Source organism: Puma concolor, unplaced genomic scaffold, assembly GCF_028749965.1.
Source record: "Puma concolor isolate L17-30 unplaced genomic scaffold, mPumCon1.1.hap2 unalloc_scaffold_74, whole genome shotgun sequence".
NCBI classification, from domain to species: Eukaryota; Metazoa; Chordata; class Mammalia; order Carnivora; family Felidae; genus Puma; species Puma concolor.
This window is the reverse complement of record NW_028240285.1, coordinates 22,501-40,981: the sequence shown is the minus strand read 5'-3', so window position 1 is coordinate 40,981 and position 18,481 is coordinate 22,501. Positions and strand designations below refer to the sequence as shown.

The 18,481-nt window shown below is 53.0% G+C and overlaps 1 pseudogene; it reads right to left on the bottom strand.

The window, feature by feature from the left end:
• Window positions 1-425: 425 nt before the first annotated feature.
• Window positions 426-2,026, bottom strand: LOC147571005 (TAR DNA-binding protein 43 pseudogene; annotated as a pseudogene).
• Window positions 2,027-18,481: the final 16,455 nt, after the last annotated feature.

Genomic DNA, 18,481 nt, shown 5'->3' with positions numbered 1-18,481 from the left:
TGTGTGTGAGAGAGAGAGAGAGAGAGAGAGAGAGAGAGAGAGAGAACGAGAACCAATCAGGCAGTTGGTTCGCTTTCAAACACCTGATATTTCGACCCTTGATGTAACAAAACTTCTAAAATTCCTTTAGCTTTGCCTCTCTTTCTAAAGAAAAATGTCAAAAATAGTGGTGAATATACTCCACGCTGAACGTACTGATTCTGAAAACTCTCAGTACGGATGGGTTTTATAATACACTTAACCATGTGTGGGGTGCTTGGTTGGCTCCGTCAGTTAAGTGTGTGACTGTGGCTCAGGTCATGATCTTACGTTTTGTGGGTTCGAGCCCTGCACCGGGCTCTGTGCGGACAGCCTGGAGCCTGCTTCGGATTCTGTGTCTCCCTCTCTCTCTGCTCCTTCCCCTTCCCACTCTGTCTCTCTCGGTCTCTCAAAAATAAATAAATGTTTAAAAAAAAAAAGAAAGGAAAGAAAGAGAGAAGAGAAGAGAAGAGAAGAGAAGAAAAAAGAAATACACTTACCATGTGTTTAGAAAAATTTGAATTCCTACCAGTCTATACCTACCCCACTGTCTAAATTCCCCAGCTGGAAGATTTAGAATCTGTGCTTGAGCCAAAGCCTCCAGGAAAACCGCTGCCTGACTCCGCATTTGATGCGGGTCCCCAACCGATGGCCGCACCTGATTTAGAACCACTATCGGAGTTCTTTCCAGAACCAGGGACCCGAGGAGGTTCCTCAACACATGACACATAGAAGTACCCTACGACCCAGCACTTTCACGACGAAGTACTTAGCCAAAGGATACAGGTCTGCTGTTTCCAAGGGGCACACGCACCTCAGGGTGCATAGCAGCACTATCCACGGTAGGCAAAGTATGGGAAGGGGCCAAATGTCCATCGACGGATGAATGGATACAGAAGAGGCGGTATCCATGTAACAACAGAGCAGTGCGCGGCCACCAGAGGGAATGAAGTCTTGCCATTTGCAAGTACCTGGATGGAACTGGAGGGTGTCATGCAAAGTGACATTTGTCCCTCAGAGAAACACATGTATCACAGGACCTCACCCGTGTGAGGACCTTCACTTCCCAAACAGAGGAACTCGGGAAGGGAAGGGAAGAAGGGAAGGAAAAATAACATACAAACAGGAAGGGGGACAAAAACGTAAGAGGCTCTTCCCTAAGGGGAACAAACAGAGGGTTCCTGGAGGGGGTTGTGCCGGGGCGGGGGCTGAAAGGGTGAGGGGTATGAAGGACTCTCCTCCTCAAACCACTGTTGCCCTATAGGCTAACTACCTTGGGGGTACATTGAAAAAATAAATTCAATAATAATATCAGAGAGGGCGAGGGCGAGGGCGAGGGCTACCTGATCATCTGCAAACGTAACAAAGGGAAAGTCCGGGAACCGTTTGGGAATGAAGCTGTCTACCGCTTCTCAGTCCTGGCAAAAGAACTGCTGCAGCTTATAGGCAGTCACGTCCCTCTGTAAGGCACCCGACAAACGCCTTCCTGCTTCTCAAAAGCTCATCTGGGCTTCGATGAGATTCAGGAAGTTTGCAGTCACACCATCGTTCCTCGATCGATCGCATGGCTTTCACCTCGGTTTCCTATTACGTAAAACGAACACGGCCAAAGCCCTTTGAAGGACTAGTGTGAATATCTTTCCTGTCCTGAACCAGAAGAACCTCTCCAAAGCTACCAAAATATTCTTTCAGATCCTGTTCGGTTGTTTTCCACGGGAGACCCAACACTCTTAAATCGGACGTTTTCTGGATGGCTCTCTTCACTTTCACTGCTGAAGAAGCAGGTATCTGTCTCGTCCCTTTTTCTGTGGCTATCTTTGGGATAAGTTGACGACTATCCGCTACCGGATTTCCCCAGCCAGCATCAGGGATGTGCAGAATGTCTTTGACCAGCCGGACACCTCTCATACACTGAGACGCTGGATTCCGGTAGTGCAGTCCACGTGCTGCCGACAAACTGGGCTGTCACTGTGGACAGCAGCACTGTCCCATCGTCTTCCGATGGCATTTCTTTTTTATATATATATAATTTTTTTTTTAATTTTTTTTTTCAACGTTTATTTATTTTTGGGACAGAGAGACACAGAGCATGAACAGGGGAGGGGCAGAGAGAGAGGGAGACACAGAATCGGAAACAGGCTCCAGGCTCTGAGCCATCAGCCCAGAGCCCGACGCGGGGCTCGAACTCACGGACCGCGAGATCGTGACCTGGCTGAAGTCGGACGCTTAACCGACTGCGCCACCCAGGCGCCCCTTCCGATGGCATTTCGATGGGCTCGTCATTCTCATCTTTGGTCACCCGAGTACATTCAGACACCTGCTCTTATTTCTCCGCTAGGCCGCTGCTAGGAAGCCTGACAGGGAACCCGAAGCAGCGAGGGATCCAGGAGCAGCCCAGCTACTGCTTCGCTCCCGCGAAATGGCCGCCTTGTAACTCTTTACGGAAGAGGAAAAAAAAAACACCACCGTGACCGCCACCATTTAATAACCTTGCTCTAAGTGTGGAGAAAGCAACCACCCATCCCCAAAAGGAAACTTGGGCAGGCTACACGTATAGGACATATGGAGCCTATACTTGCAAGTGCTTACTTACGTGGGAACGTGGAAGGGTCACCTGAGTCCCTGATGGCCCAGATGGGGTTCTTTGGAGGTGTCTGAATGAGTTTTCTTGTGTGCTCCCTTAGAGAAAGCTGGCCGTGAGACGACGCGGCCAGAAACTAGCAAGCCCTTTGGTTCCATCAGCGAAGCCCCGACTTTTGGGGAGGAACGGACGCTCACGGAGATATCCCGGGCCACATTTGGTTTGTGGGTTGCTGCAGCTTTTTTTTTTTTGGCTTCTTTGCGCCAAATTGGCTGTGTTCTCATTGGAAATGGAAAACACCTGCGCGATGGGATCCATCCGCGGTAATGCTCTCGTGCGATTGCATTTGTTTTTACAAAAGGGGGAGATTTGACCATTGGGTCTTTCGTGTCCTCTCCACAAGTAGGAGTGAAACAAAGGCTGATATTGGTTTGCATCTTGTTTGTGGATCTATGGCCACAGGTGTTATCCATGTGAGATGTTTTCTCTACCTCTGGATGCTATTGCTAACACCAATTTGTAAAGAAGCTCCGTTACTGTGTTTCAAGGCAAGCTCTTGTAAACATTGGGCATTCTAACACTCGGGAGGATCAGAACAAACCCAAATGTGTTTCACATTCACGTGAACGGGGTGGGTGGGTGTGGGTGTGTGTGTGTGTGAAATTCTCTACATTCAGAGTTTTATGTTACTCCATAAGAAAGTTGCCTCACGGGAAGGGACACAATGGATGGCCCAGAGAGAGGAGAGATAAAAATTGAACACACCTGCCCTCCCCGCTACACCCACACCCACACCCCCTTTCCCAATAGTCAGAAGAATGAGGAAGAGGAGGAAGGCACACAGATGCCAGTGATCCTAAACCCACCCCTCCTCCTCCCCGAGCACAAGCGCCAAGATGGGTGCCCACCCCACGGCCTGCTCCTCCTTCACCTCTTCCACAGGGGGCTGAAAAGCAACCAGAGACAAAGCCACTTTTGCAGGACGGAAAGACAGGAGACAGAGATGGAAGAAGAAGTAGGAGGTGGACGCGGACGCGGAGTTGGAGGCGCAAAAGAAAAAGATAAAAGACACACAAAAAGGTGAGTCCAAAACTTTAAATCTGCCTGGGGCCTGGCCCGCGGCTCCCTGGCCGCCTCCGCCTCCGCCTCCCCCTCCCCCTGTTTCTGCATCAGTTGGTGTGGCTCCAGTGATCTCCTAGGCCATCCCCGGTGGTGGGGCCTCCCGTGTGAGCCTGATGGTGGGGAAACAGATCGTTTGACTTTTTAGCGGACACGGGTGTGACGTCTTGGATACTAAAGGCCATGGAAGGTTGATTGCTTACTTAAAATGGACAGATTTTCGGAGCCGCCGATATCAAATACAATGCCGATTGCTAGGTTTTATTCTTTGTGGTGGTGGTTGTAAAATGGCTTGAATTTGGTGCTCTCTGCATGACAAGGCTTTGGGGTGGGCAGCTCCGGTCATGGCCTTGCTTCCGTCCCAATACTGACCCTGTAACTGTGGTCCTCAAAATATACAGCTCTGTGACCTTTACAAACAACATAACCCGTTTTCTCCCTCGTTTTACAACAGGTATCGAAAACAAAATCAAAAAAACTTTACAAACACTTACGCCCTTCCTTGTTCCACTCAGACACGCACTCTAGGGTTCAGGCCCGAGGCAGGGGCCTAATCAGCTTTCATGTGACTTCAATTTATGACTTAACGGGTACCCATTGCAGTTTGTCAGCAAAAAGTACTTCAAACGATGGTCGATTTTGTCTCTCGCATACAGTGTTCGTGGGTGAATGTTGACAGGAGATAGGTTAAATACACAAAAATGTTTACTCGTAAACCTTTAAATTTTTTCCTTGTACCATTTACTTTTGAGAGAGAGAGAGAGAGAGAGAGAGAGAGAGAGAGAGAGAGAGAGAATGAGAATGAGAATGAATGTCAGCGAGGGAGGGGCAGAGACAGAGGGAGACACAGAATCCGAAGCAGGCTCCAGGCTCTGAGAGGTCAGCACAGAGCCCCACGCGGAGCTCGAACTCACGAACTGTGAGATTGTGACCTGAGCCGAAGTCGGACGCTTAACTGACTGAGCCGCCCAGGAGTCCCTATTTGTAAACTTTTAAAATGGCTTCCCAAATCTTTCGTGACCTGGAACTTCAAAGCTTTGCTAAGTTAAGTGGTAAATTAGGTTCAATTCTTCGGACATCTGAGTCTTTTCCACAGAAGATAAAATACTAAATTGTGAATTACTAAACCTACGGCGTTTTCTTTTTGTTTTTTTTTGTTTTGTTTTTTCGTTTTTTGTTTTGCTGTGTGTGTGTGGGTGTGTGGGTGTGTGGGTGTGTGTGGGTGGTCTTTGGCTTTATTCGGAAAACCTTAACAGTACAGATACTTGGGTCTGTTAGTAAACATGTTTCATCGTTTGTTGTTGTTTTTTTTTTCCTTGAAGATTTGTTTTCCAGCCTATTTCTTTATTTTTAGGGGAGAGAGAGAGAGAGAGAGAGAGAGAGACAGACAGACACACACACACACACACACACACACACACACACACACACACACTCAGAATGAGTCAGTGGGAGGGGCAGAGGATCCGAAGCGGGCTCTGTGCTGACAGCACAGACAGCCCAACGCATGGCTCAAACTCACGAACCGAACCCTGGCATCATGACCTGAGCCGAAGTTGGATGCTTAACTGACAAAGCCACCCAGGCGCCCGTTTCATGACTTGTTATAAATTGCACAGAAAAAGAAAAAAAGAAACAAAACCGAACACCACAACGTATTTCTGAAAGTGATGAGATACATTCGTACATTTGGCAGTGTAAAGAATTCTGGTGTGTGGGGGGCCTGGGTGGCTCAGTCAGTTAAGCGTCTGATTTCAGCTACGGTCATGGTTCATGGATTTGAGCCCTGAGCTGGGTTCTGCACTGACAGTGCAGAGCTCCCCTCTCCCCCTCTCCCCCTCTCCCCCTCTCCCCCTCTCCCCCTCTCCCCCTCTCCCCCTCTCCCCCTCTCCCCCTCTCCCCCTCTCCCTTTCCCCCTCTCCCCCTCTCCCTTTCCCCCCACCTCTCAAAATAAAGGAATTAACTTAAGAGGAAAAAAAGAACTCCATAAAAAAAAAAAATTAAAAAGAAGGCAGGCAGGCAGGCGGAAAAGAAGAGAGAAAAAACACAAAAGACTATATGGTCAATCGCTATTCTTGCTGTGCTTATGTCAATACTGAAGCCATGCCTGTTAACACTGGACTTATTTTTCAAACAAATTAGTTTTCATTGGGCTATCTTTGACAGGAATGGAGGGGTCTCGATAGAAAAAGATTATATTTCAATAGCTCTTTTGTGGATGTTAAATTCTAGTTCTGGTTAATTAATTTTCTTCGACCGTTTGTTGTTTGCCTTTAAAACTGGGCTGGATCCTGAATCCTGATTTCCTCCAATATCTGACTATGACTCTTCAAACTCAGGCTTCCAATCCTCTCCCATCCTCTTATCTTACCATCCTGAAGAACTCAAATGGCCCTTTTCCCTGAAGCCCTGCAAAGGAAAGCTGAACAACTGGAGATAAACTTCAGAGAAATTGCCACAGTTGTAGAGAATCTGTGTGCCTGTTGCTCTATGGGCCATTCAGAACGAGACATTTGCTGCTGTTGTGTTTTTGTTGTTTTTAAAGTAGGCTTCACCACGCCCAGTGTGGAGCCCAACTGGGGCCTTGAGCTCACGACCCTGGGATTGAGACCTGAGTGGAGATCCAGACTTGAATACTGAACCTGAACCCACTGAGCCACTCAGGATCCCCCAAAATGAGACATTGGAACTACATGCCAGAAAAATCGGTCAGATTGCCCCCTGCCTGCTCCCACTCCAGCTGAGGATGCTTCGAGCCTGGCATCTAGACACCTTCTCACTGACCACACTTGGGACTTAGACACTGGGTTTATAAGTTGTTCTAACCATTAACCCGTGGTTTTCTTTTCTGTCTGTAGAAATACCTCTTATTAGTTACCTGATTGCTTGCTGAACGAGGCAGAGTCAAAGCTAGTTCACAAACACTTGCTGCACCTGTATTAGCTCCTCTTTAGAAATAAGAACCCATAGTTTCTTTGTATTTTTATAAGTTTCTTAATATTTACTTTTGAGAGGGGGTGGGGGGAGGGAGACCCATAATCTGTAGCTGGCTCCAGGCTCTGAGCTGTCCGCACAGAGTCTGATGCGGGGCTCGAAATCACGAACGGCGAGATCCTGACCGGAGCCAGAGTCCGATGCTTAACCCACGGAGCCACCCAGGTGCCCCAGCAATAAAAGCCCACATAAACAGGGGCACCTGGATGGCTCAGTCGGTAGAGCGCGTAGCTCTCGATCTTGGGGTTGTAAGTTCGAGCCCAACGTTGGGTGTAAAGGTTACTTAATAAGATTAAAAAAAACATAAAAGTAAAATCAGACAGCAATTCACTTGGGTACAGTAAGAGGCCCTTGACCACCACAACCTTCCCCTCCGCGCCCCCCGCCCCCCCAAGGTGGTTATAACATTGGGTTTGACTATACTGTTACTATTTCTTAGAATACACTTGGGGAGAAAACTCAGGATATGATGCAGTACCAAACTATGCAGAAAAATATCCAAGATCTCAGATAGGAACTATCTCTGATACCCACCCCCACCCCCACCCCCAATTAGCACAAGGGAGCAAAAGTTGTGACCTGCACCCTGTCAAATCCTTCCCTTCCAAAGCCCCTGCCGCACCCTAATTCGGCTTGAAATAGTTTCAGAAGGTGGACCTCCACCCCTGTTCCATAAAAGTGGAACGAGGGATTGACAATGGAAACTTATAAAGGGGAAGAAAACTTTACACCTCTGAGTCCATGTTGCTTCGATTCCCTTCACAACTTCTGTGTAGCCCTGCACCTAGGCCTGTGACAGGTGACATTTACAGAAACTGTTCTCACCGGGGGAGATAAACGGATAGCCCTAGCCCGAGCCATCACCCATCATCGTCCCCATTCCTTACCATTGGGAAATGATCCAAACTCCAGAGGCTGGGGGTGAGTGTGGGGGGCGGGGAGTGGGGAGTGGGCAATTGAAACTGTGCCACGGAGGGTTAAGGAGGCTGACTGATGCTCGCTCGCTCTCGCAGACAACCTAAATCTTGTTCTTCAGAGAACTATTTGCCCCTAATCAGCTATTGTGTCTTTTCAGGTCCCACAAACAAACTCTAGCTGTCTCTGAAGAGGCCTGGACTCAAGGTTCACCAATATGCTTGCAGCCTATAAGCCAGCACAGCCCTGAGAGAAAGAGCCTAAGTCCCCATCCAGGTTATACCAGCTCTCGGGGCATACCCACAGCCCCTTCTCCGTGTCCTAAGGTAACCTCCTGACATCAGGGACTACATTTTGCCTCGTTCTCATGTGAAGTCTCCGCCCCTAAGCAAACCTGGGGATATGCATGACAGGTATGTTTCCTCAATGTGGTTGCTCCATCTTTCCTCATCAATAATCACAGATGTGCCTTCCCTTTTATCAACAGGTATGTAAAGGATTCTTGGGATGTCATTCTTTTGTCAATTCAAGTCTATTCCAATGTTGCACTGGCTCCTTCAAATTGTCCTTGTTGGAAGTGTGTTGCTGTCCCTGTCTCTCTGTTAAAAATGCTTTGCCAAATACAAAGGCAGACCATCTGAGCCAAGCACATGAACTATGTCTGCTGGTCAATGGAACTTACAGAGAACATACGTCACTTTTGAGTTTCCCACCATTTATGTTACAATAAGTTCACCCCAACGAGGAACCCTAGGTGGTTCAAAGACACATATGTGTGTTTACACACACACATACACACACACACACACACACACACACACACACACACACACACTCTCATACCCAGCAAGGAGGGACACACCCAGGGCAGACAAGACAGTCACCTGGCACTGAGGGACATAAAAACATCAAGTTGATCATCCGTGATTTCTGAGGAAAGATTATCGATCAAGACGGGGAAATGATAAAGGAAATCCTAAACTTTTTATGTTGGTGGTCTCCCAGGGAAGCTATACATGTAATATTTACCGAGGTCAAAGGGACTCCAGAAAACCTCAAAGCATGAGCTCTTTTTCTGTCCTGAGCACAGATTGTATGTCTGGTTTGTTAAAAAAAAAAAAAAAAATTATATATATATTTTAAACATAACTAACTAAAAAAGGGGGCTTCCAAAGGTGGCTTATAAAGATGAGGGAAACAAAAGAAAACAATACAAAAACCTTCCTGGTCGCTGTAAGATTGAAGTCATACAGCCTTGCACATACTAAAAACAGAAGATAAAGTCTGTCACTTTCTCCTCATGATGATTCCTAACATCTGCGCCCCCCCCCCCCCCCCCCCCGGCCCCGTGCCCTGTTTATCCTTTTTTTTTTTTTTTTTTTTTTTTTTGGTAAGCTGTATGTATGCCCAATGTGAGGCCTTCCCCAGATGACTGACTTCTTTGTGAAGATTGCGTATCCCCGTCAGCCCTCCTAACTTGGGCTCCAATGAAACTCTTTTCCTTCCTCTTTAAAATTGTTTTTCAAAAGGCTCATTCATTTTGCATCGACATAGGGTAAATGCTATAAAAGGTAAACAAGACATAGTGAGGGGACAAACTGGGAAAGGTGGACAGCGTTTAAAAGATGCTTTTAAATGCTACACTTCTTCCTGCCTTTCCTTCACAGGTAGGACAGCACCTACACCTACTGTCGTTGGCAATGGTCATCGGCCTGGAGAGGAAGAAACCATTCCATAGTTTTCCACACGGCGGATGAGAAGGCCCTCTCGGACCAAATCCAGGAACTCCCTTACTGTGAGCCAAGGACCGGTGTTTTGTCGTTTTCCTTTCAGTTGTGGTTAGAAGTAGACATCACCTACAACTGAGATTTTTCACCATATATAAGCGTAGAGTTCAGTGGTATTAGGTGCAACATTCACGTCCTCCTCGTTGCGTTCTCTCTTTCCATTCCATTTGTTGTAGTGTTTTAAGATTTATGTGTTTTTTTTTTAATTTTTTAATTTTTTTTAATATATGAAATTTATTGTCAAATTGGTTTCCATACAACACCCAGTGCTCATCCCAAAAGGTGCCCTCCTCAATACCCATCACCCACCCTCCCCTCCCTCCCACCCCCCATCAACCCTCAGTTTGTTCTCAGTTCTCAACAGTCTCTTATGCTTTGGCTCTCTCCCACTCTAACCTCTTTTTTTTTTTTTTTTTTTTTTCCTTCCCTTCCCCCATGGGTTTCTGTTAAGTTTCTTAGGATCCACATAAGAGTGAAACCATATGGTATCTGTCTTTCTCTGTATGGCTTATTTCACTTAGCATCACACTCTCCAGTTCCATCCACGTTGCTACAAAAGGCCATATTTCATTCTTTCTCATTGCCACGTAGTATTCCATTGTGTATATAAACCGCAATTTCTTTATCCATTCATCAGTTGATGGACATTTAGGCTCTTTCCATCATTTGGCTATTGTTGAGAGTGCTGCTATAAACATTGGGGTACAAGTGCCCCTATGCATCAGCACTCCTGTATCCCTTGGATAAATTCCTAGCAGTGCTATTGCTGGGTCATAGGGTAGGTCTATTTTTAATTTTGTGAGGAACCTCCACACTGCTTTCCAGAGCAGCTGCACCAATTTGCATTCCCACCAACAGTGCAAGAGGGTTCCCGTTTCTCCACATCCTCTCCAGCATCTATAGTCTCCTGATTTGTTCATTTGGGCCACTCTGACTGGCATGAGGTGATATCTGAGTGTGGTTTTGATTTGTATTTCCCTGATGAGGAGCGACGTTGAACATCTTTTCATGTGCCTGTTGGCCATCCGGATGTCTTCTTTAGAGAAGTGTCTTTTCATGTTTAAGATTTATGTTTTTAATGTTTACTTACTTATTGGTTTAAGGGGGGGGGGGTAGGGAGGGAACCCCAAGCAGGCTCTGCACTGTCTGTGCAAGAACCCAACGCAGGGCTTGGTCTCACGAACCCTGAGATATGACGTGAGTCAAAATCAAGCGTGGGATGCTTCACCCACTGAGCCACCGAGGCACGCCACCCATTCCCTTTGTTTTAAAGACATAAACGTTGCAAACGTTTTGTTTTTTTTTTTCCAACTTTTATTTATTTATGTATTTATTTTTTTTTTTTTAATTTTTTTTTTCAACGTTTATTTATTTTTGGGACAGAGAGAGACAGAGCATGAACGGGGGAGGGGCAGAGAGAGAGGGAGACACAGAATCGGAAACAGGCTCCAGGCTCTGAGCCATCAGCCCAGAGCCCGACGCGGGGCTCAAACTCACGGACCGCGAGATCGTGACCTGGCTGAAGTCGGACGCCAACCGACTGCGCCACCCAGGCGCCCCCCAACTTTTATTTATTTTTGAGATACAGAAAGAGCATGAATGCGGGAGGGTCAGAGAGAGGGAGACACAGATTTTGAAGCAGGCTCCAGTTATTTATTTTTGAGATAGAGAAAGAGCATGAATGGGGGAGGGTCAGAGAGAGGGAGACACAGATTCTGAAGCAGGCTCCAGGCTCTGAGCTGTGAGCACAGAGCCCGACGTGGGGCTTGAAAGTCACGGACCGTGAGATCATGACCTGAGCCCAAGTCGGACACTTATCCGACCGAGCCCCCCAGGCGCCCCACAACCTTTTTTTTTTTTTTTTTTTAAAGTTTGTCCATCCATTCCTTCATTCCTTCATTCATTTTTCACATTCTCTTCACTCGATGTGGGACTTGAAGTCACAACCCTGACAGAGGTCAAGAGTCCAAGAGTCGCATGCTCTTCTGAGTGAGCCAGCCAGGAGCCCCTTCCATTCCATGTTTTGAAACAACCCAAGGATCCTGACTCAGACTCCCAAATTGACCGATGAGAGCCCCACCCACGCCCTCTAGGCCATCTGTGGGGCTGTTTCATGTGTGTCCATCTTCCTTCCTCCTTTTAGTGGCACGTCAAAGGTTGCGTGTGAAACAGCCAGTGACTGTGGAATGAAACTGTACTCCGTTTCCCTTTGGAAGCAGGTGGGAGAGGGAGGAAAGGTCAATGGCTAATCAATAGAGTGTTAGTGTTGCTTTACAGGAGTGTGCCCGCTGGGACCATCACCCGGGGTCACAATTGTCCCCTGTCAGGCCTCCCTCACCCACTATCCCTTATTGCTCCATGCCTGTGTTTGGCCTGTGAACCCTAAGACACCACCATCACGTGTTTCATGCCACCCCCTAACTCTGACTCGGCAGGCCACGCCACGCCACACCATGCCGCTCGCTCGCTCGCTCGCTCGCTCGCCAACTCCCTACGCTTCCACGTACCTGCACCCCCACCCCTGGAAGGCATTATAGTAAGATATCATCCTCCACATCCATGATTCTCAAACGGTTTATTGAGGTTTCCTGGGTTAGGAAAAGGAGGGGACTCTCTTGTCTCCAGAGAAGGCAAGTTCTTCAGACATCATCTTCTCCCCTCCCCCCCTTCTCTCCCCCCCCTTCTTTCTTTCCCTCCCCCCCCCTTTCCTCCCTTTCCTCCCTTTCCTCCCAGTAGTTCAGAAACTGCAGCCTAAGGGTTGGGGGAGTTGAAGAAAGCCATTCAATGGAGAGAAGCCCCAGGCTCAGACTTTAACAGAAAGCTTTCTGCATTTGAACGAAGGGGTTGAATGAGGCCCATTAGAATGAATCGCCCTGAACCTCCCTTCCACTGCCACTCCCATCCCCGCCCCCACCCCTGCCCCACCCCCACCCCCCACTCCCACCCCCACGAGTCCTCTAGTGGTTTGGGGAACTGAAGGCTGCGGGTGGGCAGGGGGTGGGGGCGCGTGCATCCTAAGCGGCAAAGTAGGCCCCTGGTCCACAGGAAAAATACAAACTCTATGTCCCGAAATCTGTTGCGTCTGTATACGCCGATAATGACACCGCAGAAAGACAAATTAGAAAAGAAAAGAAAAGAAAAGAAAAGAAAAGAAAAGAAAAGAAAAGAAAAGAAAAGAAAAGAAAAAAAAACAACCCAAAAAACAATCCCACTTACTAACGGTACCAAAAATAATAATAAAGGACACGAAAAGAAATAAAGGAACAAAGAAACATCCGGGCACGAGCGAGCGGGTCTCCCTGTACGTGAGATACGTTAGAGGGTCCCTCTCCTAGAGACCCCTTCAGCTCAACGGTGGGCTGCGGTGTCCCTGTCTCTAGCCCGATTCATCTTGGTGCGAGCACCCTAAGTGGCCCAGCAGGCCCCCGGTCCACGGGAAAAATCACGCTCTGGGTCCAGCGGAGTTGTGTATCTCGGGCACAGCGGTCAAGGGGTTGGCGAGATGTGTGTGGAGGAGAGGAGGTATCTGTTCCGGGGCCGCCCTCCCGGGCACCGCTCTGGCTGAGAAGAGGGCAGTGGGGCGCGGCCTGGACCTGGACGACAGTTGCTGCCTGCTCCTGGGCTGAGGGCTGAGGGCTGAGGGTAGTGGGGCAATGCCCACGCTGGCTCCTGCGACGCAGTTCGTCCTGGGCACCTTCTGTGGTTTCTGTGGAGGTGCCGGTTGCCGTGACGACCGAGGAGGCTAAACTCCTCTCTCCGCCTGGTTGTTCAGACGCCCGATCCGATCCTCCCGTGTTCTCGGTACGTGGACTGACCCGCCACCCTCCCATCCCACCAGACAGACCCCTTGTGCCAATATTTCCTGTTTCAGAGTTCTTTCGCCTTGTCCGGAAAGGAAACAAACAACACTCGCAGATACCCACCCCGCGAGAGAACAAAGAGACGTCCGGCCCCGAGCGAGCGCGAGCGGGTCGCCCTGTGCCTCAGTGTACTTTAGAGACTCGGTCTCTTAGAGACACCTGAAGCTCAACGATGGGCTGCGGTGTCCCTCCCTCTCTCCGGCCCAGTTCCATCCCCGGACGAGTCCCACAGTCTCTTTGCACGACGACGACGACGACGACGACGACGACGACGACGACACCACCGCTCGCTCACGTGAGCCGGAGGCAACGTGCTAACGGGACCGGAGGGTGGCACTGTGGATTCAAAGTGACCTACGCACCAAAGCGTCCGTAAACGTGGTGTCCGGAAGCCTTGGACGTTGCCGTGCCCTGGATGAAATCGTCGCTCTGGAGACTCGGGCACGTGTCGCCCACCTTCTCTACGTTCTTCCTACCTTTAGTCTCCCTGTGTGTGTTTGCCCGACATCTTGCCTGATGGTTCACGGAGGAATGAGACACCCATCCGGCAAGAGCTGATGCTCCACTCACCACGGCACATGACTGACGGAAAAGAATACGCACGGGCCCGCACTCATCTTACCCTTCGTTCTCCGCCGTGTCAGAAAAACATGTGGCCTGCCTTCCTCCTGTCCAAAGCCAAACTGGAAGGAAGACTTAGATGTAAAGGAAACGTTAGAGAAGCTTTCAAAAAGTAGCAGCAAGCAAGCAAGCAAGCAAGCAAGCAAAGTAAACCACCCACCCCTACCCTCCTGCCCAGCAGGTGCAAGAAGCGTGCACGGAGCACTCTCCTCCTTTTCTCCCTGGAAGTCCTCCCCCCCCCCCCCCCCAGGATGTCTTTCCTATGCCACCAGGGGAGTGACATTCTTATCCTCAAGGACAGGAGGAGAAGTGGAGAGAATTCTAGAGGAGAACAGATCTTGGTTGGTTGGTTTCGTTGGTTTTAAAATCCTCATCATCCTGGGGTGCCTGGGTGGCGCAGTCGGTTAAGCGTCCGACTTCAGCCAGGTCACGATCTCGCGGTCCGTGGGTTCGAGCCCCGCGTCAGGCTCTGGGCTGATGGCTCAGAGCCTGGAGCCTGTTTCCGATTCTGTGTCTCCCTCTCTCTCTGCCCCTCCCCCGTTCATGCTCTGTCTCTCTCTGTCCCCAAAATAAATAAACGTTGAAAAAAAATTTTTTTTTTAAAATAAAATAAAATAAAATCCTCATCATCCTTTAGCCTCCCCATGTAGTTCAGTTAGTCGTCCGCCGTCGCTTCTCCTTGTTCAACCCAATATACAAGGGTTTAGGTCTGGCCGCTTCTCAGGGTCTTGGTTTACCTCAGGAGGGGCTCTACCTGTCACGTGAAACTTGTAGGAAATCAATGTGTCAGCTCCTTGTACGGTTAACCTGTCTCGTGTCAGGGTCACCCTCAGGGTCACCTGCAAACCCTAAGAGGGTGGAGGCATAGGGTGTGTCTCGGTGACACCTTCCTTCTCCCTGCGGGGGCCCGCCCCCCCCCCCCTTTGGACTGTAGGGTCCTCTGGGAACCGGGACATTTTTAGTGAGTGGCTATTAACTCCTTCCGTTCTCCATCTCCCCCCCCCCCCCCGCCGCCGCCGCCGCCGCCGCCGCCGCCGTAGTAGTGTGCTTATTGAGGACAGTAATGGTGAAAGCCATATTCTTGTCGCTTGCCACGCGGTGCACTTGCACCCATGTTCCCCGTAGCTGTTTGTGGTCTTTGGACTTCGTCGTGGCCCCGTGCGGCGAAGGACTTTGCTTAAGCTTTATCCGTGGTCGTTCCTTTATCCATCACCCCCTTTCTGTCCCCCCCCCCCCTCCCGCAGCTTGATTTGTTATGTTTCCGAGAGAGACGTTCCCCCGCTTGACCCAATAGAATAAAAATGGCTCGTCCGGGGGCGCCTGGGGGGCTCAGTCGGTTGAGCGTCCGACTTCGGCTCAGGTCATGATCTCGCGGTCCGTGGGTTCAAGCCCCGCCTCCGGCTCTGTGCTGACAGCTCAGAGCCTGGAGCCTGTTTCGGATTCTGTGTCTCCCTCTCTCTCTGACCCTCCCCCGTTCATGCTCTGTCTCTCTCGGTCTCAAAAATAAATAAATGTTAAAAAATTAAAAAAAAAAAAATGGCTCGTCCGTCCGTTGTTGTTCTGGGAGTACTCTCTCGCGTGGTTTCGGTTTGACCGTCCGTCTCCCTCCCTCCCTCCCTCCCTCCCTCCCTCCCCGCCCGCCAAAATGTGTCTAAGTCCTCCCGGGAGCGCGGGCGCCGCCTGGGCCGCTCTGGGCCGCCCGTGCCTCACGGGCGCCCGCGGCCCGCCCGGTGTGTGCGGGGAATTTTCCGCGCACGTCCGCCTCGGCCGGCCGGGGAGTCGAGTGGCCGGTCTGCCCCCCCTTTCCAGCGGCAGCCGCCCCGATGCATTTTTCGAGTGTCCCTTGGGCTGCCGGGGACGCGCCGTGCCGGCCGGCCGGCCGGGAGCTCCCGAGGCGGACGCCCTCCGCCGGCCTGGGACCGAGAGGCGGCATCCGGAGTGGGCCGGGACGAGATCGGGCGGCCGGGCCGCCGGCTGTGCGCCCTCACGTCCCCGAGATCGCGAGCCGTCCCCGCTGACGTTTCGGTCGGTTGTCAGGCGCCACCTGGCGGCCGCTTTTATATAGCGTTTCCCCTCCGGAGCCTTGGCGACGTCGGCGTCGGCAAGGGATGCGATTTGGTCGCAGTGTCCGGGGCGGGGTTCCAGAAGGCCGGCGACGTTGGCGTGACCGTCGCGCTGTCGTCGGGGCGCCGGCGGCTGGTGCACTTGCCGGAGATTGAACCTCCGGGTATGTGGGGGGGGGGGGTAGCGGCGGCGCTCCCTGGGAGCGAGCCAGGGTGGGGGGCTGCCCGGACGGGTCGACCAGCACCCGCTGGTGCTTTCCTCCCCCCCCCACCCCCGACCGCGGGGACCGCGGGGACCGCGGGGACCGCGGGGACCGCGGGGACCGCGGGGACCGCCCGGGGCCGCCACCCGGAGACTGTGGCCCCGTCGGTCGCTTGTCGGTCCTTCCCTGCCAGGCGTCTTTTGTCTTCCCTCCCGCGTCGCGGTTGGGCCAGGCCGGGCCGGGCCGGGCCGGTGAGGACCGTCCTGAGCCTTGAGGGGAAGCCCGCGGAGGGCGCCATGGGCCCGGGCGGGGGCACGCGTGGGGCTCCCGGTCGTTGGACCCGATTTTCTCCCCAGATTTTCCGAGGCCCGCTGCGGAGTTGGGGACCGTGCCTGACCGGACCGGGCCGGGCCGGGCCGGGCCGCGAGGGGAGGCCCGTATAGGGCGCCAACGCCGGCGCGCCCGCGATCCCCGTTGAGGTCCGGCCGTCGGGGGCGCCTCCGCGGAATTCAAACCCCCCCCCCCAAAACAGTCCCAGCCGGCGGTCGGGGACTGGCATGGGGCCGGTCTTGCGAGGGCCGGGGAGGCTTCCGCAGGCGACAGCGTGGAGTGTTTTATTTTTCTAAGTCCCGACCCGGAGACGACCCGTGCACGGGCGAACGTGTAACGGGGCAGGGCCTTACCCGGCCAGCCCCCGCCCCCCCCCCAATCCCGCGATTCCCTGGTCGGTCGGTCGGTCGGTCGGTCGGTCGGTCCCGGGGTCGACCAGATGGCCCCCGGGGACTTCCGGGGGGGTGTGGTTGCTTGGCGGTGATGGGAAGATGCTTGGGGCCCGTGGCCGGGCCAGGGTCCCAGAAGGTCCCAGTGACCTGTGGCTCGGCCCCGCCTGCCAACGTGGTTATTTTTGTCTCCTGAAAGGGGTGCTTTTTGCTGCCAGGTAGGTGCTGACACGTTCTGATGTGGCGGTTGTCATCCTGTAAGAGAGACTTGGGCCTCGTCGTCGCTGGCGTGGCTCCGGGCTTGGCGGTGACGCCGAGCCGGACCCGACTCCGCCCTTGCCTGCCTGCTTGCTCGAGCCGTCTGCCTGGGCCTGCGCGCCGGCTCTCGTGCATCCAGGTGTGGTCCAGGCTGTGGCGCCACCTCCGGTCTCTGGCACCCGAGGGCGGCGTGGGGAGGCGGCGTGGGTCTTCTACCCCGTGCGCTCCCCGCTGCGGGCACCCGGCCGCGGTCGTGACAAGCCCACCCTCGCAAGGCTCCGTGCCGCGTGTCAGGCGTTCCCCTTTTCCCTGGTGGGTTGTCCGGCTGCCTGTTCCCTGGGAGAGGCGGGGGAGGGGTGCTGGCGAGGCTGAAGCAGGTCCTCCTCTGGTCGCTGTCCTCGCCGGGCGTTTCCCCAGCCCCCCCTCGCCCCAGGACTGCCTCGTGTGGCGGTAACCGATCGATGTGGTGATCTCGCGCTCTCCCGGGCCGGGCCTAAGCCGCGTCAGACGAGGGACGGACACTCCTGGCGGGTGGGACCGCTCTTCTCGTTCTGCCTGCGGGCCCCATGCTCCTCCTTCCCGCCTGTGGGCGGTGCGGGGGGGTGCAGAGGGGTGCGGACTCCGGCCCGACCCTGGCCTCCCGCCGCTGCGGGGCTGGGGTCGGCTGACGCAGCGGACACTCTCGCTGGCCTCTCCTGGCTGTTTGTGGTGGGTGGCCTCCTCCCCGTGGTGGGGGGGGGCCGCACCCGATGCCACGCTGCTCGCCGCCTGGGCGTGCTGAGCGCGCGGCGCCTGGCCCTCCGTGGTGCCCCTGGAGCGCTCCAGGTCGTCTCAGGTGCCTGAAGCCGAGTGGTGGCGCCGTTCCCTGTTCCCAGCGGACCCCCCCTTTGGGTCGCCGCCGTTGGCGGAGATGCCCGAGGTGGGCGGGTGGCAGAAAATCGGTGAAGGGAGGCACACCCGTTCCCCCCACTGCGGGGAGCGGGCGCCTTGTCGTCCCCGCCCCGCAACGGCCGCTGTTGCCCGGAGGGTGCGGGGGACTGACTTGGTGGGGCGAGTTTGAGCGATCGTGGCGGGCCGAGCCGGCGCTGTGGCGCTTGGCCAAAACCCCCTGTGAGCGAGGACTTGTCGGTTTCTTGCCCAGCGCGTTGCTGCCGGTGTTTTGCCTCGGTTTTTCTCGGGCCTCACCCGGAGGCGCGGCGCTCCTTCCGGGCGGCGACACGAGCAACCGCGCGCGTGGGGAAGGCAGGCGGCCCCCGTTGTGGGCCCTGACCGCGAATGCTCAGGAATGCCCTGTGTCACTCCGTTGCCGTGGACCTTTCTCCCCCGCCCCGGGTCCTGGTGGC